Consider the following 12,906-nt stretch of genomic DNA (forward strand, 5'->3'; position numbering starts at 1 on the left):
TACAATGTTACAAACCTCTGTCCATAGTTCTTCAGGCACTCTATCAGATCTAATCCTTTGAGTCTATTTGTCACTTCCACTGTATAACCCTAAGGGATTTGATTTAGGTCATACCTGAATGGTCTAGTGGTTTTCCCTACTTTTTTCAATTTAAGTCTGAGTTTTGCAATAAAAAGTTTGTAATCTGAGCCACAGTCAGCTCCCAGTCTTGTTTTTGCTGACTGTATAGAGCTTCTCCATCTTCTACTGCAAAGAATATGACCTTGTCTCAACTGCTCTTTGGACCTCTTGTTTTTTGTCCTAGGGCTGATTTGTTCCTAAGTAGGAGACTTATGAGAGACCCTTTAGTCATTCTGGTGCAGGTGCCTACCTTGAATTGCAAGGGTGTCAAGGTCCTCTGTAATGATTTGACCAAGTAGAATCATGGGCCAGTGGATAAGAACTCCTCTCTTCCTGCATCAGAAGGCAATTCTGAGCATCCTCTGAGTCTTTATAGAGTGCGCAGTAGAGCGGCCCCAGTGGCTTACAGTAATGTCCTTGGGATGGCTTTCTCTCCCTCCTTGTCTCCTGCTTTCTAGTTCCACTCCTCCTGTTCCCTAGGAAACTTTCTGAAAAAACAAACAAAACCCAAACAACCTGTACAAAAGCCTTTGTCTCAGGCTCTAATTTTGGAGGGAACCCAACTCAGGACCACTTGTAAAGGCTCTCTTTGAGTCCCTGCTATGCATCTAGATCGCAAAGAGTTGGACACGACTGAGCGGCTGAACTGAACTATGCATCTAGGATTGCAGATCAGGTGGACGAGACAAGACAAATAGAATCACCCTCATTCCTGTATAAAATTTCTCAATCCAAATACCCATTCCCATCTCTTCTAACTGTTCAGGGACCTGGATTTATTGCTGATTCTTCTGTTCCTTCTAACTTTAACTTATTCATTCCTCTGATTTTCCATCAGCATTTAAATATTTTAAAGTATCTACCATCCTTAAAACAAAACAGAACAACAAGGCTTTTTTGAACTCTATACTCCTTTCTATAAATGACCCATCTTTCATTCACAACCAGGTTTCTTGAGCACAGTCTACATTCATTATGCCTTTTTCTCATTTTCTTCTTTTTTAAACCCACTTGAGTCTGACTTCTGTGTCTGCCACTTCATTGAAATTACCTTTGCCAAGTTCATCAAAGGTAGTTTGGAATGGAATCTGGACAACACCTCTCAATAATGACATTGGTGGACTCGTCTGCAGCTTTGAAATCTGAGTGCTCCTTCCTCCTTGAAGCAGCCTCTCTCATTTGCCTCTTTGATAATGTGCAGCCCATCTCCTCCCCGTACCCTTCAGTCTCTTCTTCCTTTCCTACACGGGTGCCTCTTCCTTTGCCCACCTTTTAAACGTGGCCTTTTCTCAGGGCCCTCACTAGCTTCCTTCTCTCTGCTCACTTCTTCCCTGTGATCATTCCCTCCCATCTATTCCTATAGCAGAGCATCAATTACCAACCAGATGTTGATGATTCCCCAATGTCTCCTGCTGAGACAGAGTGGCTCTGGGGAGGGTTTCTTTATTTACAGGATGCGCATCAATCTTTTTGGCATGGCGATCTCTTCACTGTATTCAAAGCTTTGCTGCGCCTATCTCTAATAAGTGAATCCAGTTTGCTTCTTCCCAGGAGATCTGCTGAGGCTTCATGGAAGTTATTAAATACAGTGCTTGTTGCTTGCTAGGCCAAAATAGCAAGGAGTGTTTTTCCTTAATCTCAGAGAATTGTTCTGTGATTAGTTATGTATTAAAACCTAAAAGTATTTGCCTTTTTAGTAGTACATGGATGGGATATGTCTAGTTTAGGGGTGTCGTTTTTTTTTTTTTTTTCATTTTGTGTATTACCTCTAAGTAATTGGTAATAGCTACATAGAAAACTGTGTTACTGTGATTCTGTAGGAAAGACTGATTTTGTTAATTAACAGTATCTCCATGGGCATGAGAGGGAGGGGTGGTGACGAGTCTGCTGTGCAGTGCATCTTACAGGGAGAGTGGTGCTCGGTGTCCTGTTATCCAGGAACCTCACGTGGTTGCATGCAACCTGTGTGTTCTGGTCTGGAAGGTTGGTGTACTGTCCAGGGCCACAAATACTTCTAAATTCAGCTCAAAGGAATGAGATCAGCTCCACAACTTTCAAATCTCTTCCGCTATTTGGAAATCTGCAAGTTCCTATTTCCAAAGCAGTGATTCTTCAGAATGATTTTCCACCGAGCCGCCGCACCATTTTTTACCCACCAATCAGAAAGTTGGAAGAACCGTTGTTTTTGTTGGAAAAGGACCCCACGTTTATTTAGTGCCAAGTTCCTACCTGGCATGTGTGCATTTTATTTTACTTTATTCTACTTTATCTTCATAAGATCTCAGTATGGTACATAGCATCATCTTTATTTTGCAAAGGAGGAAACTGAATTTCAGGAAATTTTAGAGTCTCACCCTTTGTTGTATAGCTTAATAAATGGTAGAGTGAGGAGGATCTGACCTCAGGGCTGCCTGGGTTCATTAAGGGTGGCAAAACCGAACCATGATCCTCTCATTCATGTCTCCAATCTGAAGATCTTCACCTTAGCACTGAGTATGCTGGCTTTCTCAGTAACTTTTCTGGATGACTGTTAAAGGTGAAATAGACAGATGCTGCCCCTGTCTTGGTAGATAGCAGTGGCAGGAAAACTTCATTCCACTCCTAGTTCAGTGGCCTGTTTGTCAGGATCTGTTTCAATTTTGCTTCAGATCAGAAACTTTCTGCATCATTAACCAAAGAAAGGCTTAATGGAATTCAGTACAAGGTAATCATGCCTGCATCTCTGAGAGTTGTCCCTCAGATACACTTAGAGAGGATTATTCAAATACTCATCACTGGGGTACCACGGGGGTGAGTGGCAACATGGTTAATCATCATTACCATCCCCAGCTCCACTCTTCTCCAGCTTTCCCCACTTGCCTTGCACCTCTCCGATGCTTGATCCAATTTCCATGATGTATTTCAGGAAACTGTGTCTCTTGTATTCCATTCCAGGGTGCAGAAGAACTGTGGAATCATGACCCGATCAGGTCTCCCTGTTATCCTGCCCTTTCAAGTTCCTGCAGGTCTCTACCACACACTCTGCTAAGCCCAGCTCCCAGGAGGATCCCTTTTCTGGGGCCTTCTATTAAAGATAATTGTACTGTTGTAAAAACAACAGTGTTGATAATGAAGGTAGTTGGACTGTTGACTGAGAAGCAGATTATTAAGTCCAGTTCTCTCCCCATTACCATTCTAACTAGAATATATATTTCAGAGGCTCAGCTTTTAAAAATTTTAATCGCTCTTTGTTTAACTCCTTTGCTAGCTAATGGGGTAAACAGACATTTTGGATTTCTGCAAGTAGCTTTTAAGACTCAGATTCTGAAAATCCTCAGGGTCAGCCAGAACAAGATCTTCTTGGAGTTTTATAGTAGTGGAGACAGTGGGTAAACGATCAGCTTGATTTGATTGAATGCTTACTATGTACCCAAGGCTGTCTGAGACTGAAGTGTTGTTTGGTAGATTCATTCATTCATTTTCATTTAACAGTCATTCACTGAGCACTTAAGATGCTCCTATTACTGTGCTCAATGAAAGGGGTAAAATGGTAGACAAGACTGACAAAGTGGCTGTCTTCAGTTTTGTTAGTTTAGATGAAGAGGTAGGACTGGATGGCCTAACAGTCTCCATGAGCGATGCTCAAAGCAGCTAAGATATGTGAGGCTCCTTCCCAGAGAGAGAAAGACCCATGAGGCATGATATGATCAGGGACATTTCCTAGAGAATGCAAGGCTCAAGCCAATTCCCAAAGAAGGGAATTGATTTGAGGAGTCCATCTTCCGGAGCAGCCAGTGCTCCAAAGAAAAGAAACTTCATGGCAGGAGACAGTGTCCACGGTATGGAGTAGGCGGCTGGGGAAGGGGTGGCAAGTATTCCTGCCTTTAAGTCTGTTCTCACCATAACTCAGTCTGTGACCTTGGGCCGTTATTTTTCCTCCCTGGAACTCAGTTGCCTTATCACAAAATGGTAAGATGGCATCCAAGTAGAGCTTTCAGACTTTTTGTTGTTGCTGTTCTTAACAGTGGGAACCACTTTTCAGACAACAATGTTCAAGTAATTCCATTGTGTAAAACAGATGCAGGTGGAATGGATTTAGTTCTAAGAGAGTGAAGAGTTTTATCAGCTCCCTCATTCACTCAGCCTCCTCTTCACCTTTTTACAGACACTCTCAAAGTATCTCTGTAGAATTCTAGAATGCCACAGAACCCAGTTTGGAAGGCAGTGGACTGTATGATATGACTCCAGAAATTCCCTTCTTTTGGTAAAATTCCACAAGACTGCTCAGTCTACCAGGTGTTCCATTGATTCAGACACAGAGAAGGGACTACTATTTGAAAGTATTTCCCAACTCTTTTCTCCAGTGTCAGAAAAAAATTTTTAAAATTGGGATGCAGCTAATTTCTCAACAGAGTTGCTGAATCATTCTTCGTCTCTTTCCTTTCACATCCATTCACTGAGGGCTCAGTATGGAGATAGTGCAGCAGATCAAAAATTAAGCAGCAGAAAAACCCAAAAGTTCCTGCCATGGGAGGGTTTGTATTTAGTGGGAGAGAGAGAGATAATATATAAGCAGAACAATAAAGAAGAAAAATAATTGCATATGTGAGAAATCTGTGCAGAAATAGGCATGACTGTAAGAGCCAATAATAGCAAGAAGGGTACTTCATTCTTTTTTTTTTCCATCAGTCCCTCAACACATTTTTCTGCAGTTACTACTACTCACAAAGCACGGGGCCCCACTGTGGAGATGTTATAGTGACCGCAAGACCGACCCTAGTCGTCTCATGGGAGCTTATGATTTAGATCGATTCTCATCTCTGATAGTCATTAGGAGGCAAAAATAAAATAATGTAAAAGTATAAATTAAGAAAAATTGCATATGTGTGTGCTTGTGTGTGCGTATAAAATATTCCCTGATTTTTGCTGCTGAGGCTGGGACATGCGAAGTATTTTCATGACAGGCAGATTCACGCATCCTCATTCTTCCCCCTTCCTAAACTGGGAGTCAGAAGGTCTGAACAGAAATCAATTCCTGCAATTTATTTTTAACTTCTTTCTCCTTAGTCAGGATTGATTTTTGCCTTTGTGATCAATGGCAGAGAGAATAGCTCCATGGCTCGAGCAGCTGTTCAAGCCGTCAGTCTGGTCGACCCCACATCTATTGAACAGAGCTTTAGAAGCTGATTATGAAAGTAATAGGATGAAGATGTTTAAAGGATGGGCCTGATTACCCCTGCCTTCCTGGTGAAGAATGCCTTCAGGTGGGGGGTAAGGCAGTGGGACACCCTGTCATTCCCAGTGGGTAAAACCTGTCATGGTGAAGCTGGGAAGAGGGGAGGCCTTGGGGATCAGCTTCTTGTTTGCCACCCTGACTCTCTCCCTCCCTCCCTTTTAAGCTCTTTCCTTTTCTTCCTCCTCCTATTTCATCCTTACTACATCAACTGCTGTTAGGTTCAGAACTGCAAGCAAAACATCTGTTGTAAAAAAAAAAAAGGGGAAATTGATTGGTTCTTCTCTCACTGTGTTTCTCAGGCTTTAAAATTGTCTGATTCTTTAATCTCCATTCTCTCCTCCTCCTCCCTTGTTTCCTTCTAATCCAGCTTGTGTGTAATGGGAGCATGATATTAGACACTTACCCTCTCTCCCCCTGGCCTTGGAACCTCTCGAGGCTGGGCTAGATTGCTTCCACTTTCTTCTGTGAAAAACGCTTTTGGAAGGAATGCGTGATCCTGCGTGGTGGTAGTTCCAGTGAATGCAGTTAGAATGGAGAGGGAGCCATACCCAAGGTCTCCTGTCTGGTTCTCCAGAATAAACGCCTACAGTTTTACTGCCGGCCGCAGGTGGCAACTGCTTCCAGACTGCAGTGTGGGGAAATCATCCCAGGGCTCTTAGGACGTTGTGTTTATTATCTCAGGGCCCTGTGTAATTGCTTCTGAGGTGTTCTTTGTGGGGGCAGGGAGGGAAGGTGTAGAAGCAGTGACTTTCTTACTTCCTCTGAAATATCTGAAATGAGTCCTGTGAAGCGGACTGAACGTACCTTTTCTGTGAAAGCATTTTCTCTCTTAAGATTTGTCCTCGCTCTCCCTCCACAAGTTTTATCTCCTATCTAATTTTCTCTCTTATTGAATAATCTATAGTTCTTGGAGAAACAATTGTATATAAAGAATCAGCTATCATTTCTTGAGAGGCTAGTATAAGCTAGGCATATTATTAATGAATTTAATTGTTATGACATGGTATTTGGTGAGTCCTGCTCTTAATTCCATTTCACAGAAGAGGCACAGAGCCGTTAAGTCATTTCCCAAGATCACACAGCCAGCAAAGAGTGGAACAGAGATTTGACCTAGGCAGACTGACACCAGAGCCTTCTTTCTCAATCTCTGCTCTTGTTCTGTGGTTCAAATAAGAGTCACGACTTAAACTTCCTTGTTTGCCTGAAGTAAACTGGGTCAAGAACTGTGTAAGGGGGCGTGAGTGGGTGTGGAAAGCTTAACACAGAGTAGATGCTTAAAACAGGTTTGTGGCATCATTGAATGACAACAAAAATAAACTGACAGCAGGGGGCGGGGGGTGGGGGGAAGGGATAGTGAGGGAGTTAGATCACATGTGCACACTGCTGTATTTAAAACTAATTACCAGTAGGGTCCCCCTGTATTTCACAGGGAACTCTGCTCAATGTTATGTGACAACCTGGATGGGAGAGAGTTTGGGCGAGAATGGATATACACGTATATGCATGGCTGAGCCCCTTTGCTGTCCATCTTAAACTATCATAACTTTATTAATTGGCTATATGCCAAAATAAAATAAAAGGTTAAAAAAAAAGAAACTGACAGCATAGGGTCTTAGGAGATAGGAATTGAAGAAAACATTCATGCTAAGGAAACCAGGGCCAGGAAGTGAAACGAGGAGGCACACAGAGATGTGACATTTTTGAGTCTCTGCTGTTTTTCAGGTGTGTGTTGGGCCTATATTTTGAGGGTTTTTATCTGCTTTGAGGTGAAACTGAGGTATGGGGGCAGTTAAGTGCTTTTTCCTAAAGAGTCCTAATTGCTGATGGGCTGGGGGAAGTTTGGGATCCATGTCTGAGCTTCTGCTCTGATGTTTTTCATAAATTTTCATAACAAAGAACTAAATCAGTAACCCCAAAAGATGCAGAAAGATAAAATCCCTGCTAACCCAGCTGTAACTCTTGGATGTTTCCTTGAAGCAGAATCACATTCCTGATGTGAACCACCTCTGCAGAGATAAACAAATAAAATTTTAATAAGATTATTGAGCAGTGTAGTATAGACTTTTTATTGAAAGTGTCAAGTAAAAATGAAGCAGAGTGTTTATGTTAGATACTGAATGGCAAAAACCCTTAATAAAAGCTACACACACCCACTGTTTCTTGCCCTCCTCCCAAAGTGCCTCCTGTGGAACTGGTCAAGCACCATTGATCCACTCACTTGGATCTCCTGTCCTGCTGCCTCTCCAGCTCTTCTGGCCAGGTCCCCCACCCCCGCCCCATCTTTTCTCTCCCCATCTCACTTTGATGTGTAGGTCAGTTCAGCCGTGATCTGGTTTCTCTAGTCTTCTATCCTCAAATCCATCTCCTCATTCAGCAAAGAAGATGTCCTTCAATGTGAGAATCTCCTCCCCTCCTAAGACAGTGGGAGTGTAAATAACACTTAGACGGTAAAGAATCAGCCTGCAATGCAGGAGACCAGGGTTTGATTCCTAGGTGGGAAAAATCCCCTGGAGAAGGGAATGACTGCATGCTCCAGTATGCTTGCCTGGAGAATTCCTTGGACAGAGGAGGCTGGTGGACTACAGTCCATGGTGTTGCAAAGAGTCAGACACAACTGAGCAACTAACACTTTTACTTTTCATACACTTATTACTGGTGTGTGTGCACACACATGCACACCACACTGTGGAGGGTGATACAGAAGAAGGCTTATGCCTACATCTCTGGAGTCAGGCAGGTATGAGCGGGAATCCAAGCTCAGCCCTCTACCGGCTGTGTCACTCTTCCATCTCCATGTCTTAGTCATGTTATCTATAAAAGGACGTAGGATGAGTATGGCCTCCACAGTGCCTAGCATTGATTCATTGTAATTCTAGAAGGATCATGAGAATAAGTTGAGTAAACTGTTGTAGTTCTGAGGTAGGGGTGTTGTAGCCACGCGTTCCAGGAAACAAACTCACTCAGAAGGACAATGCAGATAGTGGAGTGCAGTTTATTACACCGGCGGGCCCAAGGCAGAGTCTCCTCTTAGCCAAGGACCCTGACCAGTTTTTGTGAAAACCTTATATACCCTAAGTGTATGTGCTCAATCCCACCTCCCCAAATTCTCTGAAACTAGTCTGAACAAAGGAAAAGAAAGATACAATCAAAGTTAACCCGTGATTCGTATGCCTTAAGCCTAGGTAGTTAACAGTGGACAATTATCAATAGGCCTGTGGTCATACCCCAATAAGCATAATAGAATTTATGATTCTATTTGGTTACACAGATAATTAAGGTATTTTTTTAGCAATGAAGAGTCTAGGTACGAGCCCTGGGGCTCTTCTATCCTGGGGGCTGATTTTCCAGCTTGTGTGTCCTTTCCATAGATACAGGGCACATAGCTCAAAGTCCACAGTCCAGCCCAAGATGGAGTCCTGCTTCCAAGATGGAACCTGTTTTGTCTGTTTCCTCCTTCAGGGGTTTCTCTATTTTATACTTCTTAGCGTTTGCTCTGCTCAGAGTACCATGGCATTGGCATTCATTCTCCATTGCCGTTGGTACACCTTACATGTTTGGCTTATTTTTACAAAGAAATGGTGAACTCCATGAGGTCACAGCCCACGACTCCTGTGACATCTAACACAGCCTGGGCACAAAAGTGCTGAATAAGTAAATACGTTCATTGATTGATCAATGTAACACATAGTAGAATTGGGGCTGGTATCCCTAATGAGATGTCTGAACCTGATTAATGTTCAAAGAACGATGTGAATTTGGCCAGACCTTTAATTAATATGTGGATTCGGCAGTGGATAGGGAAAAAATCTCTTGTAATCTGCTTCTTCATGTCCCACAGGAAAACACTCTCTCTTATGGCCCCTAGTTTTCCATGTTGTGGTGTTGCCAACCACTCAAAGGATAATTTGATGTAAAATCAAGACCCACTTGTAGAAATCCATGCAATTATCTCTGCTTTGTGTTTTTCTAAGCTTGTTTTAGTGAATACAGAACGATGCAGCCTAGCAACATGAAAAGAGCCTCGGGCTTCAAGTCAGCAGTTTGGAGGTTGGCTGTGAGCCTTACCTTTTATGACCTAGTGGGGCCTGTCTGGGCCTCAGGGCCCCTGAATTCTAACATGGGGATGTATTGACAGTTAGAGTTCCCTGGCATGCTTGTGCTCCAGCCAAATGAGATTCAGCCCAGAGATGAAAACGAATGGCCCAAAGCAGAATGCTCTACAAATATGAGCTGTGACATGGGTGCCAGGTACCAAGAGGCAGTCAAATGGGAATAGGACATGTTGTCTCCCCTCAAAGATGATATGAGACCCTCTTCTAGTAATCCTCTCAGCAGCTGATAAGTGCAACAAGAGAGCTACAGGGAGCCCTGAGAATCAGCTGAAGAAAGGCTGGATTCCAGCTGGGAAATCCGGATGGGGGAGGATTCTTTCAGGAGGTAGCTTTTGATGTAAGCCAGTGTGAATTTCCTTAATGCTGGTATTTATAAGGATCTGGGTCAGGATGAACCCTCCAGGAAATTGGTCCTAAACTAGCTATTCTCTGGGGAGGCTTTGAGTAGACTCTTTAGACTCGTTCAGGGTCGTGCAGGGTAGTGGACATTGTCAAAATTTAAAGACCCAAGTTCAAATCCAGGCTCTGCTGCTCTGAAGCTGAGTGACCTTACACATATCATTAACTTTATCAGTAAAGCGGGGCTGTACAGTATCTCTCCACCAAGGTTGCTGTGCATGAGGGCAGACAGCACGTAACAAGAGGGGAGCACCAAGTCTGACTTTCCGACAGTGATGCTTCTGCTGGTGGAGGCCAGGACAGCAATGACACAGACAGTACAATGGGGAAGCTCCAAGAAATAGCAGTTGGCATTTTACAAGTATTCATGGCTCTCTTGGGGAAGTGGCAATGTTTTCTGAAGAAAACAGGTTGACAGATGGTTTAAATCCATCCACTGCTGTCCCCAAATTCACTCATGAGGGATGCAAATCCCATGTCAGAGAAGTTTGGCTGTTATATCTAGCAGCCCACGTTATCTCCAAGTCTGCCTAGAAATCCCATATCTCAAAGACACATCCCTGCTTCACTAGAAAATTAATGGCTTTGTTTGCCTTGCCCTTTTAAGTTCTTTAAAATACTGTGAACATATCAATAAAATTAGTCATTCTCTAAGCAGCTATGTGCACCTGCCATTTATCCCATGTGGCTGAAGATATGTCTGTTCTATCGCTCTGCCCGTCCATTTCTTGCTTCTCTTCTCATATTCCATACTGCCTCTAACCTTTCAGTCTGCAGACAACTATAACCCCACAGGGTATATGTAGCTTCTGCCCCAGTGGCAAATGTTAATGCCCTACACAATCTATAGACTGGGCATGTCTGGATCATCAGCTTGGTTTCTGTACTAATGCTGCCATAAAAGCTATAGACTGAGTGGTTTATGAAAAACAGAAGTTTATTTCTCACAAGTCTGGAAGCTGGAAAGTCCAAGATTAAGGTGCTGACAGATTTGGTGTCTGTTCATAGATGGTCAACTTGTTGCTGTATCCTTGTGTGTGTTATGAGAGTGCTCTCTGGGATCTCTTTGGTAAGAGCACTAGTCTCCTCATGAGGCTCCACCCCCATGACCTAATCACCTCCCAAAGGCCCCACCTCCAAATACCATCACAGTGGGGATTAGGTTTCAACATATGAATTACAGGGGGATACAGAAACTCAGTTTATAGCAATTTGTCAGTGAAAATACTTCTAAAATCTTTGGGTTTCTGGATTCATAAACAGGTCAATCATAACATCCTATTCATTGTACTTATAGAATAATTTACAGATAATGTGGAAACATTTTATTATCTTATCTCATTTACTCTCTGTAAGAGAAGAGTAACTATTATTTCCATTTTATAGAAAAATAACCTTGAAACTCCAACAGACTATTTACTATGTCTAAAACTGCATGTCTGATACATGCATGCCTGATACATGATTGAGCTGAAACTAGAATCACTAATGTTACAGATACTGGTACCTTTTGCCTTTCTTCCTCCTCCTTCTCTCCCACTCTTGTGTTTTAATTTTCTGAAATTCTGGAATGTTATATAAAAGACAGAGGCTAGTGTCTGGATTGGGAATATTTTAGCCAATTAATTGACCTCATGATATCTATCAGTATAAAGGAAATAGCCTATGTAATATCTCAAAAAGAAAAACTTTTATATAAGTATAGGAGGACTATATAAGCTTGACTGCTTGCAATATCTTTTCTAACCCTTTCTCAGTCTATATTTTATGAAACCATGCTGCACTCACAGTGTAAAAGGAACAGGGGCATTTGTGAAAGCGGAAGTCGGGCTCTTTTGATAGTAAGTTGTAATATTTGTCTTTAAGGTTTCCCTAAGTAGTGTTTGCTTTTTCTGTGAAGCTCTGGCATCCTGATTTAGAACGCTCAGTGTAGACTGTCTGAGTTTTAGCTCTTTTTTAATCTATTACTCTATTAGCTGGGAGTATTCAAATGCTCCCAAATTTTGTACTCCGGATAACAATTCAAATCCATATCAGTTTGTTTTTATTGCTGCATTTACCATCTTTGCCTGTTCATCCACCAACAAAACTAGGAGAGGACAAGCAATGAACTTCCATTTTTATGGGTAAAGTGGACATCCCAAGAACTTCTTTCAGTCCTTTTAGATCATAAAAGCTAGAACATGAAGATAAGATCTGTAACCGTTCGTGGTCAAATCTCTGGCACACAGCACTTCGGGTTGGCAGTCTCCACAAGTGAACCTTCTCCACAAAGTCATCCTTGCTGAGGCAGCGAGAATTTCAGTCCTCTATCCCTGGTTGGTTTTGACCAGGAAGCCCACTTGGCTACCTCAGCACTTCCTGAAGCCTCCAGTTTGCATGTCAGCTGTCACCAGGGTCAGTCACCGTAAACCCTCCAGTGTATTACACCTACGCCTCTGTCAGCAGGGACAGGTAATAGGCATTGAGTACTTAGCATGTGCCAGGTTTAAGGTTAAACTCTTTACATGCCATGGTGGATTCAATCATCATGATAACATATCAAGAAAGTTCCAGAAAAACATCTACTTCTGCTTTATTGACTACGTCAAAGCCTTTGTGTGGATCGCAACAAACTGTGGAAAATTCTTCAAGAGATGGTGATATCAGACTACTTGACCTGCCTCCTGAGAAATCTGCATGCAGGTTAGGAAACAACAGTTAGAACCGGACATGGAACAACAGACTGGTTCCAAATTGGGAAAGGAGTACGTCAAGGCTGTATATTGTCACCCTACTTACTTAACTTACATGCAGAATACATCATGCAAAATGCCAGACTGGATGAAGCACAAGCTGGAATCAAGATTGCTGGGAGAAGTATCAATAACCTCAGATAACGCAGATGACACCACTCTTATGGCAGAAAGCGAAGAACTAAAGAGCCTCTTGATGAAAGTGGAAGAGGAAAGTGAAAAAGTTGGCTTAAAATTCAACATTCAGAAAACTAAGATCATGGCATCCAGTCCCATCACTTCAGGGCAAGTAGATGGGGGAACAGTTGAAACAGTGACAGACTGT

The 12,906-nt window shown here is 42.6% G+C and overlaps 1 protein-coding gene across 1 annotated transcript in view; it reads left to right on the forward strand.

Annotated features, from left to right (window-relative positions):
- Positions 1–12,906, forward strand: part of SORCS3 (sortilin related VPS10 domain containing receptor 3) — a 619,852-nt gene that overhangs the window by 477,100 nt on the left and 129,846 nt on the right. The window lies entirely within an intron of this gene.

This window comes from Cervus elaphus, chromosome 15 (genome assembly GCF_910594005.1).
Source record: "Cervus elaphus chromosome 15, mCerEla1.1, whole genome shotgun sequence".
Taxonomy (NCBI): domain Eukaryota; kingdom Metazoa; phylum Chordata; class Mammalia; order Artiodactyla; family Cervidae; genus Cervus; species Cervus elaphus.